This window comes from Kogia breviceps, chromosome 14 (genome assembly GCF_026419965.1).
Source record: "Kogia breviceps isolate mKogBre1 chromosome 14, mKogBre1 haplotype 1, whole genome shotgun sequence".
In the NCBI taxonomy this organism is placed as follows: Eukaryota; Metazoa; Chordata; class Mammalia; order Artiodactyla; family Physeteridae; genus Kogia; species Kogia breviceps.
In genome coordinates this window covers 68,894,042-68,913,442 of record NC_081323.1, presented here as the reverse complement: position 1 = coordinate 68,913,442, position 19,401 = coordinate 68,894,042, and the positions used below count along the sequence as shown (strand labels likewise).

Below are 19,401 nucleotides of genomic sequence, written 5' to 3'. Positions count from 1 at the left end.
TAAAGGCATGTGCTTTGAATTTATGAGTGTGTAATGGCCCAAGAGTACTATGATAGATAAGTCAGGTGCTGTCTTTAAAAACAATTTGCTGTCTTAAAAAAACAATTTTTTTTCCTCATATGGAATGGGACTGATTAGTCTGATAAGGATCCTTAGTAGTTACTTAGTATTGCAGAGTTGACCAAAGATTCTAGTTCTTCAAACATTTGTAGTGTCCTAATATAAATTTTTTTTTTTTGAAGATGTTGGTGGTAGGAGTTTATTAATTTATTTATTTATTTTTGCTGTGTTGGGTCTTCGTTTCTGTGCGAGGGCTTTCTCTAATTGTGGCAAGCGGGGGGCCACTCTTCATCGCGGTGCGTGGGCCTCTCACTATCACGGCCTCTCTTGTTGCGGAGCACAGGCTCCAGATGCGCAGGCTCAGTAGTTGTGGCTCACGGGACTAGTTGCTCCGTGGCATGTGGGATCCTCCCAGACCAGGGCTCGAACCCGTGTCCCCTGCATTAGCAGGCAGATTCTCAACCACGGGGCCACCAGGGAAGCCCTAATATAAAATATTTTAAAGCAAAATTCTTAGGGCTAACGTTGAAACAGGTGTCTTCTACTTATATAATGAGTTACTATAAAGTCAAAAGCTAATAAAATCTATATACTTACTAGTTTAGATCCTTATTTGGTAACACACACTTAACTTTTGCACACAATACTTGCCTTTCTTGGATATTTGTAAAGTGCAGTTGATTTTTTTACATGATCCTGAAGTTCAAGAGTTAATTTCTCTGGGTTGGATGATTTAAAGGGTGCAGATAAGACAACAAAAGCTTTCACTCCCTGCAGGAAAAAAAAAATCAATTTATATTGATACATTTGTTTTTCAGACACATCAAGAATTTGGACCAATGCTGAACACTAACTGGTTCTTTATTGAATCAGTTAGATATTACCCACCTGGACATCATAGGGTAGTAGTACTCCTTTCCCTACTGAGCCTGGTTTAATTTCTTGCCCTTTCTGATTGGCACAAATTATTCCTTATTAAGAGGACATGTTTTATATAACTATGTAAAATTTCATTTTCTGTAACTATATCATGACAGTGAAATCCAAGACCCAGCTTTGACTGATTTTCCCAGTATTCAGTCTCATCTTCTTGAAATACATTATCTGAGACGAGTGGTTCTCAAACTCGAGTGTGCATCAGTCACCTGGAGCATTGTTAAAACACAGATTGCTGGGCCCCATCCCAGTTTCTCATTTGTAGGTCAGGGAGGGGGCAGGGGTATTAGAATTTGTATTTCTGCCAAATTCCTGCGTGCTACTGATACTGCTGGTTTGAGGACCACACTTTGAAAATCACTCCTTTTGACTAAGAGTGCCATTAAGTGCACCTTGTAACTCCCCACTGGGGCTCTCTGGGGTCCTTCCCAGTGCATTGGAAAGATGAGCTACTCAATTCTGAACCTCTTCAACCCCTAACACCTCTGAGACTTATCCTGTGTGAGGAGGAGGCAGGAATACCAAGTAATAATCGTAATTCCCCTTCAGTCAAACCTAATTGGGCAATTTAGAAGTTTTGGGAAACACCATCACAATTTAGAGCATGGTGGGAGCACTTCAGGGGCTCAGTTGGCAGTCCTGGGGTTGAAAGGGTAAACTTAAGCTTTGTCCATTAAACATACCATCTGTCTGTCCGTAGCCCTCGTACAGCATTAGCCCAGATTGCACTTTCCACTGTTCCAGCAGCTCTGGATTGAGTGGCTTCCCTCCCATCAGGCAATGCCGCAGCTTCTTGAATTTATATCTGAAGAGAGAGTTGCATGGAGTCTTTGGGGAGAGCAATATGAGTGGCTTTCATTGCCAGATAACTAGGGCATTAGCAACAAGCAAAGAGGAGAGGCAAGTCTTAGGAAAGTTCATTCAGTGAATATTTGTTGAGCACCTACTCTCTTGCCAGACATTGTTCTAGGCACGTGGGGCATGTTATGATTAAAACAAAGATTCCTGGTGGAGTTTACATTTTAGCAGGTTATTCAAGAGAGGAAAAAGTTTGGAGGAAATGTTAATAAGGATATTAAGCACTTATTAGGAGCCAAGAAATATGGCAGCTAATATTAATTGAATAATTTTTATATTACAAGGGCTTTTGGAGCACTCTCATAATCTTCACAAACCCTATTTTATAAATGAAGACACTGAGGCCAAAAGAAGTTAAAGAACTCTCCCAAGGCCTTCCAAATAATAAAGAACCTTGTTGAATAATCTGTACTCTGCACTTACCACTTGTCAAGTATCTCATTCACCAAGCATGCTGCTGACATTGAATTCTTACCAGAACCTCATGAGGTAGCTCTTAACTATCTCTTACGGATGGAGGTAAGGCAGGCTTAGCAAGGTCCTCTTGAGTGATTGAGGTCCACTATTAGAAAGTAGCAGAGCCCTGCCTGTTTGACTTTGGAGCTTGAGCTTTTAACCAGTGTCTTACTACTCAGCTGCCCAACAGGACTCAGGTGAGAAAGCTTGGAACAGCCGGACCAATACAGTGAGCCCCAAAATGGGTAGTAGGGTTTGGTAGGACATGAATTGTGTCTATTCAAAATAGAATAGCCCTTGAATTAATCTTGAAATGTGAGCAAGATGTTCATATTCTGAGGGCCACAAGGAGTTGATCAGGAAAAGAGAAGATTCATATCTGCTTTATTCTGTTTCTCATAGCATCCTGCCTCCTAGATGTCTACACCTTGGGGAAACAAAGGATGTCCTTTTTCCGTTTGTTTTGTTTTGGCTTTGAAGCATCCACGTTTAGGGGAGAAAGGGGTGACTGTGATGACTTAAATTGTTTCTCCCTTTCTCTTCTTATGTATTGAATTCATATTAGTTAAATAAATATACTTTGTAACTTCACCTAATGTTCAGGTGATTTGGCTAAGTTGAATATAAGCTTCAAGTCATAAGACTTTATTAACTTCACGACAGTATAAATGTAGTTGTAGGTTCTTTTAGGGTGGGGGTGATGGGAGTGCTGGGATTGTAGAGCTCTGGTTGTCTCTGGAAAAATGTTCAGTTGCCCTTAGAGGCTTTCCCAGTGATTTTTTTTTTTTTTTTTTTTTTTTGCATTACGTGGGCCTCTTACTGTTGTGACCTCTCCCGGTTGCGGAGCACAGGCTCCAGACGCGCAGGCTCAGCGGCCATGGCTCACAGGCCCAGCCTCTCTGCGGCATGCGGGATCCTCCCGGACCGGGGCACGAACCCGCGTCCCTTGCATCGGCAAGCGGACTCCCAACCACTGCGCCATCAGGGAAGCCCTCCAGTCACATTTTTATATGCAACAGATAGGAGGTTTCTTTCTTCGGTTGTCAACTCCACATCCATCCCTGCTTGCTTTCTTCATTGATTCCACCATTTTGTTGTATCGCTCAGCCTGCTCGGGCAGCTTCTGCTTGGTGCACCGGATCCTCCCAATCATCCACAGTGGCGGCGGCTCCCGCAGGGTCTGCGGGCCTTGCATGGAAGGGGATAGCTTCTCCGACACTCTCCCACAATTTCTTTTATTTTGTTTGACTGTTTCCTTGGCTTTTCCTTGTTTTTTTCACGCCCCTCTTCACTAGAAGGGAGCTCTTTGAATAGGGACATTTTGTCAATTACCATTTACTTCCCAGAACCAAAATAAGGTCTGGAACATAGTTGGTCCATGAGCGAATGCATGAATGCGTGAACACGGGGGACGTGTATTCATTTTGTTACTCTCAGTGAAACATTTGTTCCAGTGATTCCTGAACAATTGTGGGTCACATTTTCCTTGACAGTAGTGTGCACATAAACACACGTGACCGTGCTGCAGACAGCATCAAATGCTCTATTTTCCCTATGAAAAATTGCACCTCAACCCATTAGCCTTAAATTGTCCAGGCTTCTTAGGCCAGAACATATGCATGCCTTTAAATGCTTTGGGGAAAAGGTGCGTGTGAAGTCGACTCAGCCCGGAGAACACTTTTAACCCTGCAAAACAAAGGAAGCTTTTCCACTGCTCCTTGAGAGAGCCTATAGACTGGTTGAGTCCCACAACCAAAATTATTTTAGAATAAGGTCCATACTGCTCTCTCTGGCACCAGCAACATGCACCAGGGTATTGGGTTGCTATCCTCATGCCACACTGCCAATCTGGAGGTGGTAGGTGGTCAGTTTGAAACACCACAGCCTTCTCTTACGTCAAAGCAGAAAATTCTTGCTTCACCAAGTCTTCCTCTGGTTGTGAAGTAATGGAAGTTATTATTTGAAGGTAATAAAAGCGGTTACTTGTGGGACTGATGGAAGTTATTTCATCCATCTGCCATCTCTAAAGCACTTTTCATGGAAAACATCAGCCAAGGATACACGCAGTAAGTTAACAACAGGTAGGTAGCTTCCTCTAGGTTTGCATTCTGACCCTGTCATGTGTATGTCACCAAATGGCAACTTTTAAAATAAGCTCTCACGATCAAGATGGTGATGCTAGAGAAATTGTCTGGTATAAACTGAATTTCACATATTTAAAAATGACCAGAAATGCTTTTTTAAAAATGAAGAAGATGAAAGCGAAATGGAAAACTAGTGTAAATAATGTGAAAATTTGGTTTCACAGAAATATTTTCATGGTTAAACACAATCATCTGCCGTTTAGCATGTGTAAGTGGTAGTCTGTATTTATGCGGCCAGTGCTTACATTAGTACAAATTATGCAAATACATGCATAAATTCTACGTTTCATTCAACACTCAAAAAACCCAAAGATTTCTTTGTTTTCCAGCCCCTGTGGGTAAGACACGGCCCGACAGAGAGGAAAGTCTTGGCTGGAGCGGTGCGCCAACTGAGTGACCACCTCGCTGAGAATTTCCCAGGACGTTCCTAGAACGGCCAGGAGAGGGCGCGCGGTCACGGCTAACGGGCACGGGGCGGTTCCCCTCCATGCAGTGCGCAGCGAAGGCCGGCAGGGGGCGGGCGCACGCGGCTTCTCCGACCAAAGGCGCCTCAGGGCAGGGCGGGCCGGGTTCTAGCCATGTTCTCCCGTGCTGCTTCAGCAGTGAGAACCGCAGCTCCGTTTCCAAAGGGAAACGGAGGAAGTGACTGCGGAGGCTCTGGACCAACCGCCCTGCGTAGGAAGCTTCCTCAGCCGGCTGAGCGCTGAGCGGGGAGGTTTGTGCGGCTTCCCCGGGACCCTTGCGCTTTGCGGGCTGTTCCCGGTATTTTATTCTTTACTTTCTTTAAAATAAATTTTATTTATTTATTTATGGCTGTGTTGGGTCTTCGTTTCTGTGCGAGGGCTTTGTCTAGTTGTGGCAAGCGGAGGCCAGTCTTCATCGCGGTGCGCGGGCCTTCCAACATCGCGGCCTTTCCCGTTGCGGAGCACAGGCTCCAGACGCGCAGGCTCAGTAATTGTGGCTCACGGGCCCAGTCGGTCCGCAGCATGCGGGATCCTCCCAGACCAGGGCTCAAACCCGTGTACCCTGCATTGGCAGGGGGATTCTCAACCACTGCGCCACCAGGGGAAGCCCTCTTTACTCTCTTTAGGAATGTTTGAACAAGGCTTATTGACTGAAGTATCCGTTGGTTGAGGGCTTGACGACTCTAAATCAGAGCTGCAGTGGCTTGTTTCCTTGTTTCTCTACAGATTCGAGGATGTTTCTGGGGAGAAATCCCAGCACGAGCTCAAAGGAAGGGGAGATTCCCTTGAGTGGGACGTGAACACACTCAATACTCAATATCGCGACCTTCGAGGAGAATGAGCTGGGGACCCGCTTTCCGAGTCATGTTGGAACCAGAACCCCAGGTAAAAAGCGAAAACGCACTCCCGTACATACATGCTTTCACTAATTTTTAATGGCTCCAGTTTTCCAACAGCGTTGAAGTTGCTGAAAACTGGAGAATCTGACAAGTGAGTGTAATAAAACTTAACGTTATTTTAAACTTAAATATTTCATATATACCCAAGCGGAATTTATTATAGTTTTACTTTACTGTCTCTATTAAAAGCAAGGTCACTAATAATGTTTTAAGAATATACTTGTTACCTTGTCTCCTTTTCAGTTGAGAGGCTTTCTGTGTTTTATAATTTCTCATGATCTATGACGATCTTAAATAATTTTGAATGATTTCAGCTTACTAAAACCTCATTCACAGGACCCCACTGATACTTATTGTTAATTAAATGATCAAGACCACATTAGAATTGGTTAATATGGCACTAAGCAAAATCTGTGCATCAATTTTAGAAGCAGCAGCATGATGGTGTTTTTAAATATATGAACATTGATGCTTACCTTCATACATTTCCAATTTCTATATTTTTCTTTTTTGCGTATTTTCTTTTTTTTTGTTAAATTTATTTATTTATATTTATTTTTGGCTGCGTTGGGTCTTCGTTGCAGTGCGCGGGCTGCTCATTGTGCCTTCTCTTGTTGCGGAGCACAGGCTCTAGGCACGTGGGCTTCGGTAGCTGTGGCTCACGGGCTCTAGAGCGCAGGCTCAGTAGTTGTGGCGCACGGGTTTAGTTGCTCCGCAGCATGTGGGCTCTTCCTGGACCAGGGCTTGAACCCGTGTTCCCTGCGTTGGCAGGCGGATTCTTAACCACTGCGCCACTAGGGAAGTCCCTCTTTTTTGCGTATTTTCTAATTCAGATATTATATTCATATGTTTTCCTACATTTTACATTCATCACCCATACTTTCAAGGCTCGTTTCATTTGCTGTAGGAAAGGAGATAGGCCTTGTACTGAGCATGTGGCTTTATTTAATATCAGAATTGATTTTTATATATCTTTATTAACTTTCAACTGAGTTGAAAATATCATCCTGTAATGACAAGTTACATATATAATCTAATCTCATTGCATCAGGATGATTTGATTTCATCATAGTATATTTCTTCATTTGATATTTTATGTGTACGTACTTATTGAATATATGTATGTTAGACATGAGACTATCCCATCAGTTCATCGAATTTGAAAAAGGAGAGGTATTTTTTCTTCTTATATTCTCAATATTTTCCGGGTCTAACCTAACTTCCTAGTAGCATTTAAAATTCCTTTTGAATTTTATTACATAAATAAGGGCCATATCTCCATCCATCATTAGCTATATGGTTAGGTGTATCAACAGTATAATAACCTATAATTCCTCTTAACTCAGAAACATTCTGAGCTTTCAGTATATTCTTATGATCTCCTAAGAAGTAAATTAGTTATTGCATGAAACATCAAAATCTAAGTCACTTAGATAAAATATTCTTTTATTCTTTAAATTGATTTTATCACTTGCTGGAAAACATCATCTAATAAATTATGAGTTTGAATAATTCTTTTAAACCCTTCTGTTTTAGAAAAGACCATGGTGAAACACTATCTTTGGGGTAACCAATTCTTTTTATGTTCTATCAATGAGCCAAAGATGGCTCTGGTGTATTGGCGGGCTGGTACCCCCCGTTAGCTCAAAAGCCTCCTGGTGCTAAACTCAAATTTTTCTACACTGAGTTTTTTTAAAACATAGCCTCAGTAAGAGAGTTTTAGTCATTTACGTTCCTGATTTTCTTATCCCGTGAAACTGTGCCCAGCATCTGCTAATTGTAGGTAAGTTCAACCCTGTAGCTCTGCAAGACCCCAAGCTACTGCTGCCGTTCTGAGTGCTCTGAGACTCCCAGCCTGGCTGCGCAGGGACCTAATTTAGGCACGTCAGCTTCCTCTCCAGTTCCCCTCTTCCCAGAGAGATGCCTGCCCACCTTCTGCTTCTGGGTAGTAGCCATTGGAAGGTCTCCTGCTGTGATTGACTTCTCTTCATTCAAACCTTGTCAGAGTTGCCCACATGAAGCTTGTTGCATGCTACTGCTACCTCATGGTCACTTCTTTCTCCTTCAGCCTGAAACCCCTCAAACTCACTGTACATTCTGCCAATCTTTGAATATCTCTTTGAATTAGAAATATTTGATGCTGTTCGTTACTGCTGAAAGGTATTCATGGGAACAAAATAAAAACAAGGATTATTCAGAACAACTGAGCCAGTCACAATGAATCACTTGGCTATTTGTTTCTTTTTTTTTTTTTTTTTTTTTCAGTACGCGGGCCTCTCACTGTTGTGGCCTCTCCCGTTGCGGAGCACAGGCTCCGGACGCACAGGCCCAGCGGGCATGGCTCACGGGCCCAGCCGCTCCGCGGCATGTGGGATCCTCCCGGACCGGGGCACGAACCCGTATCCCCTGCATCGGCAGGCGGATTCTCAACCACTGCGCCACGAGGGAAGCTCTATTTGTTCCTTTTTTGAAAATGTTCAGCCATGGTGTGAAATACACTCTCTAAAATCTGAATATTGTCTACCATCCATGGTGACCAACTTTACAGAGACACTTCAAAACCAGAAAACCACATAATTATATAATACACAATGTAATGTTGTATGCATATGTATTATTTTAACATAAAATAGGTAAAATGGATGTTTCTGTGAATTATATATTATTGTGTAGTACTTGATCTAATGTATACATAATGGCAGCATAAATGCTAGTATTTAAATAAAACAAGGGTACAATAAGAGTAGATGTTAATATGTAAGAGTAAATATGTGATCATATGTAAAAAGATAAAACCATGGTTGTTAAAAACTTAATTTTATAATAGATTTATTTTTTAAATTTAAATTAAATTAAAATTTTTTTTTTGCCTGCACCACATGGCATGTGGGATCTTAGTTCCCTGATCAGGGATCAAACCTGTGCCCCCTGCAGTGGAAGCGTGGAGTCCTAACCACTGGACTGTCAGGGAATTCCCTATAATAGGTTCAGATTTGCGAAAAAAAAAAATATTGTGAAGATAGTATTGAGAGTTTCCACATGCCTAAGACTCAGTTCGCCCTAATTGTGAATGTCATAACACTTGGTACATTGTCACAATTAATATCCAAAATTGATACAATATTATTAACTAAAGTCCACATTTTACTTAGATTTGCTTGGGTGGGTTTTAACTTTTTCTGTTGCAGGACCCAGCCCAGCTGGCACATTGTATTTAGTCATCATGTCTCCTTAGGCTCCACTTGGCTGTGACAGTTTCTCAGACTTGGCATATTTTTCATAATCTGGAAAGTTTTGAGGAGTATTGTTCGTGTATTTTATATAACAGTCCTACTTGGTATATATCTTATGATATTTCAAATGTTTAGACTGGGGTTATTAGTTTTCTGGGGCAAGGAGGGGTGAAGATCAGGAGGCAAAATGTCATTCTTATCACTTCATCTCTAGGATGTTTACTTTCGAGATAACTTGTTGATGTTGCCTTTAATCACCTGGCTGAGGCAGAGTTAGTTAGGTTTTTCCTCTGTCCACAGTGTACCTTCTCTTTGATTAAATCACTATGTGCACATCATAAGGAGTGGGAAGTTATGTTTCTTGTCTTTGAGGACTGAGTATCTATGTAATCATGCAGATTTTTTTCTATATGGAAAATGTTTATTTCTCTCCATATGGACTCCTTGAAATTTCTTTTATGTTTTCTAGAATAGTGCAGTACTTCTTTATATGTTTTCTTGCTCAAATAGTTCCAGCTTTAGCCATTGGGTTCTCTTTCAGGTAGCTCCAGTGTCCTGCTTGTGCACCCCGTCTTTGTTTTTTATTGTTTTGTTTGTTGGTTTTTGAGAACTACCTTACTTCCTGGCACTAAGGAAAGTTGCTGTGCACTCACTCTGCATATCCTGCTTTAGTCTTTAGTATCAGCCAGTTCTTCAAAGTGCCCTTGTTTCTCCTTTTGGAGAATGGTATTTGAAACCTAAACCGGGGATTTCAGTGTGCTCGTCACTACTAAGGTGTTCTTGATTCTTCGCCATCTCAGCAGACAGTGCAAAGAAGAGTGTGTCTATATACTAATCTGTGTATATACATGTAACAACCACTATCTGTATGGAACAAGTTGAATGCCTATGATGGCAAACATGAATTCATACAGATGACTCCACCTGTAACCTATTACTGTATGGATGATTCTAGCCTTTTCCATATAAGAGGGTGTGGAGACAAGGGAACCCTCTTACAGTGTTGGTGGGAATTTAAACTGATACAGCCACTATGGAGAACAATATGGTAGTTCCTTAAAAAACTACAAATAGAACTACCGTATGACCCAGGAATCCCACTCCTGGGCATACACTCAGAGAAAACCATTATTCAAAAAGATACATGCAGCCCAATATTCATTGCAGCACCATTTACAATAGCCAGGACGTGGAAGCAACCTAAATGTCCATCAACAGAGGAATGGATAAAGAAGATGTGGTACATATATACAATGGAATATTACTCAGCCATAAAAAGTAATGAAATTGTGTCATTTGCAGATATGTGGATGGACCTAGAAACTGTCATACAAAATCAAGTCAGCCAGAAAGAGAAAAACAAATATTGTATATTAACATATATATGTGGAATCTAGAAAAATGGTATAGATGATCTTATTTGCAAAGCAGAAATAGAGACACAGACATAGAGAACAAATGTATGGATACCAAGGAGGAAATGGGGGGCCTGGGATGAATTGGGAGATTGAGATTCACATACATACACTACTATTTATAAAACAGATAACTAATAAAAACCTATAGCACAGGGAACTTTACTCAGTGGTCTGTGATGACCTAAATGGGAAGGAAATCCAGAAAAGAGGGGATATATGCACATGTATGGCTGATTCACTTTGCTATACAGCAGAAACTGACACAGCAGTGTAAAGCAACTATACTCCAATAAAAAAAATAAAAGTTTAATTTGAAAAATGAACCAAATTACATTTGCAGTATAAAGCCTAAAAGTGGGGCTTGGTCAAGCCTTGCCCTGAGCTTTCAGTTCAAGGAGACAGATATTTAGGATTTCCCAGGTATCTCGTCTTGTCCATATAATTTCTTATATGCCCTTCAGTCTTATGGAACCTGCAATTTTATGGGGAAATAAACTTGAATATATATAATACAACAGTAAACTCATTGAGAACATAGTGAAAAGATGTCTAGTTCCTTTGTTCTCCATTTCTTCATGCTTAAGTGTCTACAAAGAATCTTGTCATTCAGGGCAGGTCTAAAATATAGTGTATTAATAGAAAATTTGAGGTAAATTTCACAGTAAAAATAAGTTTGACTCAGTAAGTCATGCATACAGTGAATGGTAGACCCACAAATAGTGTTTCTTGGGCAGCTTTCAAGGGGCAAAAAGCTTTCAAATGAGGTAACTTTGTATCTTCCCCAAATTCTACTTTAAAGACTTGATTTCACCGTACATTTACTTAGATCTTTCTAACTAGCTCCATGAGAGAAATTTGATACACATTTTTTTTCCAGTGAAAGAAAATTATCTTCACTGAGTCATGCATGTAGTGAATTCTATAACACAGTTGTAGCACTAGGTTTTCTAAGTCTCCATTGACCTGAAAAAGCCTCACTTTTCAGCAGGGAAAATCTGTACCTTTTCTGGTTAGAGGGAAAGTTTTGTTTCCCCATTAGATAAATAGTTGTTTGTGGTAAGCTGCTTAAAATTAATTGTATGGTTTTTCTGGAAAGCTTTTTTACTCAGAGTTTCATGCATACAGTGAATGTTAGGCCCAGAACACCAGTGTTTTTTCCAAGATGGCTTTGAAGCTCAAAATTTTAGCTTTCAAACCAGGTAAGGATATATCCTCCCCAGTTCTGCATTAAAGATTTGACTGAACCATATATTTATGTAGATGTTTCTTACAAGCTACTTACTTAGCTTTTAGAGAAATAATTCATGGCATTTTTGGAGTTATGACCCTCAAAAATTGTTTGTTTAAATTGAGGATTCCTCTTATCTTGAAAAAGTCACCCCAAATGTGTAAATTTCAATTTGAAAATCACATGAGTTCAAAGTCTCTGTCTCTTGTCAATTTTGTGGCATCTTTATAGTTTCTTGGGAACTCTGTAGAATGTTGCAGAGTTTTTTGTTGTTGTTGTTGCAGAGTTTTTAAGGACAGGGGCTTAGAAGTAAGGGTGAGAAGGGCAACTGGGATGGGAAAGAAAATAGGAGAACTTCAAATTATCTGTACTTTTTATTCATTCTTTAAAATTATCTTTGATATTTGTATGATGCACATAAATACATATGTATAATTTATAAATAAATAAACATGTATTAGGGAAGTGTGTTAAAAAATATTTTACTGAGGGGTGTACATATTCAATCGGGATACCACTACCTTAGGGAATCACTGCACTGCTGAATGACTTTATTAACTTGAGAATAATATATAATAACTTGAAAACAAAACAAATGAACACACAAACAAACTGATAGATACAGAGAACAAACTGGTGGTTGCCAGAGGGGATGAGGGTTGGTGAGGGAAGAAAAAAACAGGTGAACAGAATTATAGGTACAAACTTCCAGATATAAAATAAGTCACAGGGATGTAATGTACAGATAGGAAATGTAGTCAAAATATTGTAACGACTTTGTATGGTGATGATGTTAACTGGTCTTATTATGTTGATCCTTTTATCATTTTTTTTTCATCTTATCATTTTTTAAAATTAATAATTTATTTGGCTGCGTTGGGTCTTTGTTGCTGCACACAGGCTTTCTCTAGTTGCGGTGAGCGGGCGCTACTCTTCGTTGTGGTGCGCGGGCTTCTCATCGCAGTGGCTTCTCTTGTTGCAGAGCATGGGCTCTAGGCACGTGAGCTCAGTAGTTGTGACTCGCAGGCTCTAGAGCACAGGCTCAGTAGTTGTGGCACATGGGCTTAGTTGCTACACAGCATGTGGGATCTTCCCGGACCAGGGTTCGAACTTGTGTCCCCTGCATTGGCAGGTGGATTCTTAACCACTGCACCACCAGGGAAGTCCTGATTGTTTAGTAATGTATAAAAATATCAGTTCACTGTTGTACACCTGAAACTAATATAATATTGTATGTTAATTACAAATCAATAATAAAATAAAATAAAATATCCACCAGAATGTGAATATACTGTGATATACTCATCTCCTGGAGTCCACTAAAATTCACCAGAGTTTTATGTTTGGCCTCGTCAAGAAACATAATCTGCTAATCAAATAGCAAAACTTTTTCACAATCTGGATTTATCACTGTTGACGGGAATATCATTTTTAACTGAGACATTCCAATTTATTTTTAATTTGAAGATTATTTATTTATTTACATCTTTATTGGAGTATAATTGCTTTGCAATGTTGTGTTAGTTTCTGCCGTACAACAAAGTGAATCAGCTATATGTATACATATATCCCCATATTCCCTCCCTCTTGAGCCTCCCTTCCACCCTCCCCCAAATTTTAAATCTAGCAGAATGAACATTCTGATACTTTAAGTGTTATCTTTCTTTTATAGTGAGAATGATTTTGATCACATCTCCTTACTCAGTGCCCATCCTATGATCTCCTTACCTTTTCCAGGCTCTGGAATGAGTGATGTTGGGAACCCATACTTTTAGGGAAAATCTATGACTTAGCCAAAGTACAGAATCTGCCTCTCTTCCCTTCACTCCATCTCCTTCTGCATTTGGCTTGTATATAGAAATCACAATATTAAGCCAGTACCTTTCAGATTGGCTTACTATAACTACAGGCATATTCATCTCATTGTTTCACTTGATTGCGCTTCACAGATACTGTGATTTTTACGAATTGATGGGTTTGGGCAACCCTGCGTTGTTAGATGATGGTTAGCATTTTTTAGCAATAAAGTATTTTTAAATTAAGGTATGTACTTTTTGAAAGATGTATTGCTACTGCACACAATAGATTACAGTATAGTGTAAGCATAACTTTTATATGCACTGGGAAACTGAGAAAAATTTGTGTGACTCTATTGCGATATTCGCTTTATTGTAGTGGTCTGGAACTGAACCTGCAATATCTTGAAGATGTACCTGCACAAGGAAATCACAGACTCTTGCTTTTTTTGTGATGAGATAAAAATAGACTACCTCGGGCTTCCCTGGTGGCGCAGTGGTTGCGAGTCCGCCTGCCGATGCAGGGGACGCGGGTTCGTGCCCCGGTCCGGGAAGATCCCACATGGCACGGGGCGGCTGGGCCCGTGAGCCATGGCCGCTGCGCCTGCGCGTCCGGAGCCTGTGCTCCGCAGCGGGAGAGGCCACAACAGTGAGAGGCCCGCGTACCGCAAAAAAAAAAAAGAAAAAAAAAAGACTACCTCATCCTTCCTGTCTTTGTCTAGTTAAAGCCTTTGAGGTGCCCCAGTAACCCTCAGAACTAAGAAGTAATGATTGTCAAGTCCCCGTGACCCAGTATATGTTGTGCATAACTTCCCTGGATAATCGTTAGCTCTAGAGAATTCACAGACTAACTAACTTGTGTATGTGTTGATGGCATAAGTTGCCCCCGGATTGCTGCAATTATCTGTAGATAGAAGGAGGAACTTACCCTGTAAAAGGATAGTCACCTCACTTGCATCCAATATTATTTCAACATCAGGTTCAAGTTGTGAAATGTCAGAAGGGGTGGTCATTATATCACATGATAAAAAGTTTGGACTTTATCTGAACAGTAATGAACTCAGTCAACAATTTATTTCTAAATGATTACCTTGGTAACTGAGTGGTAAATGTATTAAAGGAGGATTTGAGAAATGCTTAGAAGAAGAATTCCTTCTTCTTGGAACCTGGTAACTTAGTGACTAAATAAGGCAGATAGGGTTAAGGGCAAGGAGGCACAGAAGTATGGTGTCTAGGTGTTTGACTAAGTAAACTGGGAGGGGTGGTGGTAAGACTGAGAGGAATAAGTTTGGAGGCAGGAGCACAGAATTCAATTATGGTCATGTTAATTTATCTATGCTGTCTATGAAATACTGAGGTTAGTGTATATTTAGTAATCAGCTGGATATTTAAGTTTGAACTCTGGGGAAGTAAAGATTTTTAATGTGGTTAGGAAATTATTGAGAGAGAGAGAGAGAGAGAGGGAATAAAAGGAATGAGAGAAACTGTTGGGTGTGGATGAGTCCTTGCAGAACAACAATACTTTAATAAAGAGGAAGAGAATTCTATAATCAATATTGAGAAAGAAGACTCAGAAAAGGCAGAATGTGATAACAGAAAGGTAGAAGAGAGCAATGAAAGGGCTGGTTAACATTACTGTTTAATTTTAGCTACCCTTAATTAAAACTTCAGTCCACCAAAAGAGCCAGTCTGCCTACAGAAGGAGAGATAGGGGGAGGAGCGAGCAGGGCAGGGGCATTTTCTCAGAAGAGCAGGTATATTTTCAGACTCTTAAGATCCGGCTTTTTGATGGAGTCATGACTTTTTTCAGTCATTCTTCTCTACTCACCCATGGGCACCATTCTATCGTCCACGTCCCTCCAGGGCCCAGGGCTCTGAAAAGAAGAGGGTCCTGGGAGAAGAGAAACAGAGACCCCTGGGGCTGTGAGCTGGATATGGAGCCTGTCCCACAATGGGTTTGGGAGGTCCAGATGTCCCAGCAAGCCCCGCATAAGGTATGAGAGAATGTGATATCTGAAACGTGCAATGCAGAAAGGGCCCTACAGAGAACCAGGCTGATAGAACCTCTGCCATATTTTGATGCTACTATCTCCACACACAGTTACCAGGACTACTGAGTAAGGAGAAGATTATAGAGAACTCATACCAGCTCTTAAATGCCCTAGACCAGAAGTGACTTGTGTCACTTCCACCTGCAGTTCCTTGTCCCAAAGTGGAATTCAATAGCCTCACCATAACTACAGAAGAAGCTTGGACGTGAGAGAGACGTGCACATGGAATCTATAGAGAATTCTACTATCTCTGAGGCACAAAGGGATAATAAACTCATTCAGTGTCCCAGAGCTGGTAACAGATGAAAGCTAGACTGAAACGCAGGCTGCTCGGCCCCTGAGCCTGTCTTCTTGACCACAATGCTTGTATTACATTTCTACACGGGAGATCTACTGAGATCCAGAGGACACCTCGTGCACTGTTCCTCCTGTCCCCATTCTCTTCTCAAAAGTGACTGCCTCTTCTGCTTGAGTAACAGGGTGTTTTGTACTTCATAATCTTTAGCTTACTATGGCCAGTCAACTAGCCCTGCCTTCTTACTTGCTCCTCTCCATAAAATAAGTCTATCCTGAGCAAGGATTCATCATGAATGCATCTGCCAGAAAGAGCAAGACCCACCCCTCAGAAGCCTGGCTTGCCCCTTAGCCCTAGCAGGGGTGTTCTAGCTGTCTCCAGCAGTCTTTGGTGGTGGCTTTGAGCAGAGGTATTTTTCTCCCTGGTTCAATGCAGGTTGGGAGGCAAAAGGTGCTGGGAAAGTTGCACCAGGATACTGGACATCCCCCATCCCCTTACAACTCCCCAAAATGGCTCTAGAAGAAAACGAACAGTACAAGCCACTACTTGTGACAATCTGGACTAATGCAATGCAACATCAGTGTCAACTGAGTGTCTACATGCCTGGGCCAGGCACGCTGCAGCCTTTACATTGTGTGAACCTTTCAAAGATCCCGTGGGACAAATCTTATTAACAACCACCCACTCCTCCACTTTTCAGATGAGAAGACAAAAGTTAGAAGAAGTAAATGGCTTGCCACGGGCCGTCTTATTAGTGTCTGTGCCAGGATTTAAGCTCAAGACTTTGGGATTCCAAAGACCCTGCATCTTGCCAGTACACCACACTGTTTCTCTTAGAATCCCACATTAATAAAAACAGCCAACATTGATTATGCCAATCACTGTGCTATGTACGTTTCGTGAATTATTTCATTTAATACTAACAATGACAACAACTAAAAGCAACCATAGGAAATAGGTGTCACTGTTAGCACTCCCATCTCACAGATCAGGAAACTGAAGTGTAGAAAAAGGAGGTCCACGAAAGTCAAAGAGAGCGTAAGTGGCAGACCTAACGCTCAAACCCAAATCTCTCTGCCTCGGATCACAGGCTTTAACTACTAGGCCACGCTGCCACCTGGCTCTCATTGAAGCGAGAGCATTGGAGACCTGGGACTGGGAGAGGGGAGCAGGGTAGCTACAGAGAACTTGTGAAAGTGCTCCATTTGGCTTTATCTGTTCATTCACACTGCAAGCCCTCCCTACCATAATTGGAGATTACATTATATAGTTTTTCTACCCGATTTTCTCTCCATGAGGGCTCGTGATTGCTTTCTGACCTGTTATACCTGAACATCTCCTCCCCCTTCTGAATCATTCAATTCCTGCCAAGTTCTCCACCCCAGCTGTGGCCAGGAACCAAGTCCTGCTGTGTGCACGGAGAGAACTGAACTTCTGATCAGAGAGAACTGATCCCGCAAAGTCCCCATCCAAGACCTAACCCAAGTGTTTCCTAGACAGTACCAGGTAAGATGGAGGTGAATGACAGCTTCTTGGCGGGGTGCGGGGAGGAGGGTTGTGTTTATATGTGTGGGTTTATCTGCCGCAGGGCAGTAAAGTATATACTGAACTTAAAATCTGAGGACCCAATTTCAAATTCTGGCAGTGCCACTTACAGACCTTGAGCATGTCTCTTGACTTCTCTGAGACTTCTTTTCCTTTACTGCAAAATGAGGATGGTGATGTCGAGAGAGAGGGCTCAGTGTATCACATATACATGTGATATGCCTAGCACCGTGGCTGGCACATGGGTGATGATTTAATGTTAGACAGCTCTGAATGTGCTGGGCTGTGGGAGGAGGGTACCGAGAGGGTAAAAAGGACCCAGAAGTTAGACGCTGGAAAGAAAACTCCATTATGCAGAAGTTTGTTCACAGTATATAAGGTGAATGCCTTTTATTAAAAAATATCTTTTTAATATCTAACAGGGAAGGGGTTGGCCTCAGAATTTGCTGGGAGTTAGAAGGCACCTCAACAGTTATTGAGCCCTTATTCTGTATGAGACTCAGTGCTGGCAAAGTGATTTATATTGACTATCGTGCTATCCTTGTGGAAGCCAGATAATGGGTATTACTACGATGCCCTCAAGTTTGGAGACATGAATGGTGGTCAAGATCACTCAGCTGGTACCCAGTGGAGCCAAACCTGGCTCTGTAACTCTAGGATCCCGTATAACACTCTAGGGATGTTGCCTCATAAAATAAACAGCTTTTCAGTCCAAATGCTTGTGAAATCAAAGCTCTGTTGCAAGAACTCGTCAAGGCACTGTGTACCAGTCATATGGGATTAGGGCCCATCTAATGACCTCGTTTTAACTTAATTCCCTCTTTAAAGATTCTATATCCAAATACAGTCACATTCTGAGGTATTGAGGGTTAGGACCTCAACATGAATTTTGAGGGGACACAATTCAGCCCATAATAAAGGATTAATTAATTTCCTCATAATTTCTCTTGCTGTTGTTTTGGTTTTTAGCCACTTATTAAGGGGTTGTTTGCACTGTCCTTGAGTATTTTAAGGACAATCCTGCAGTGATGTAAACACCTGTGTAGAAAAATAGCAACTGAGTCTGGTTTCTTGCTCTCAATGAGCTCATGCCTGTGGAGAGAGGTATGTGTTGGAAAAAACAGCAGGAAAAGCAGGTTTTAGAACTAGCTCTGCTACTAAACTTGCCTTGAAACCTTGGGGAAATCCCTGTCCCTCTTGGGATGTTGGCCTAGAATGGGGGTTTTAAGCTCAAATGTCGACAAAAGCTGGATAGGTACAGTAAGTGCAGAAGCAAGTAGCTGTAACAACATAGGGAGTGGTGGATACCCTGTTGAATTGGACAACATTCCATTTAATTTTCAGCTCCAACCAGTTGGTGCCAGGTTGAAATAAAGGCCCAGTGTTGCCAGGCCTTCTGAGTTTTCAAGAGAAATCTTCAATTCACATTTTAAATGAAATCTCCCAAATGTTAAATATTGGCAATTCAAATTTTTTCCTCCAAAGGATGAGGGTCAAATGTCTGGGGCAGCTGATTATCTTAGGGTCTTTCTTCCCTTAAGTGCTCTGATAAAACAAAAGACAGTACTATTGATTGACAGGCACTGAAAAGGAAGGGGACATACTTTAGTTCATGTGGTCTAAGGATCCACACAGACAAGGAAACTCTAAGGGATGAAGCTTTCACATATCTGTCCTCTTTTCTGCAGACAGTAGCAGGGTTCTGAGGGCAGCATCAAAATTAATTGGGGTTTGGTTATTTACGAGTCTATAAACACGTTGGAAATAAATTGAGTCAAGTTTTATTGATCTCTTTTATGGGTCTATTGTCAAATAGTATTATCTTATTGCTGAAACGGGGAGGAGGCTTAATTATTTGCAGTGATGAAGTGCTTGAACCTCAGAGCTATTTGTGAAGTGGCTTTCTTCTCATAGAACAGAAGTTCTAGCTTAAGCCAATTTTCCCAATCTAACTTCAAGAAGCATCCTACTAAATGAGCGTTCTGCTCCCATGTTAGAAGCATTTGTTGGGATCTGGA

The 19,401-nt window shown here is 41.3% G+C and overlaps 2 protein-coding genes across 4 annotated transcripts in view; one reads left to right on the top strand and one right to left on the bottom strand.

Annotated features, from left to right (window-relative positions):
* The window catches only part of LOC131740776 (acyl-coenzyme A synthetase ACSM5, mitochondrial-like), a 131,555-nt gene that overhangs the window by 40,090 nt on the left and 72,064 nt on the right, over nt 1-19,401 (bottom strand).
* LOC131740805 (acyl-coenzyme A synthetase ACSM1, mitochondrial) overlaps nt 5,112-19,401 on the top strand; it is a 61,156-nt gene continuing 46,866 nt past the window's right edge. For 2 of the 3 annotated variants that reach the window (XM_067013286.1, XM_067013285.1), the window contains exons 1-3: nt 5,112-5,216; nt 5,645-5,803; nt 17,137-17,344. The gene's annotated coding sequence lies outside the window, so the exon portion shown is untranslated. Of the gene's footprint in view, nt 5,217-5,644; nt 5,804-14,784; nt 17,345-19,401 lie in introns of those variants that run through there. The other variant, XM_059037081.2, reaches the window with a different exon arrangement.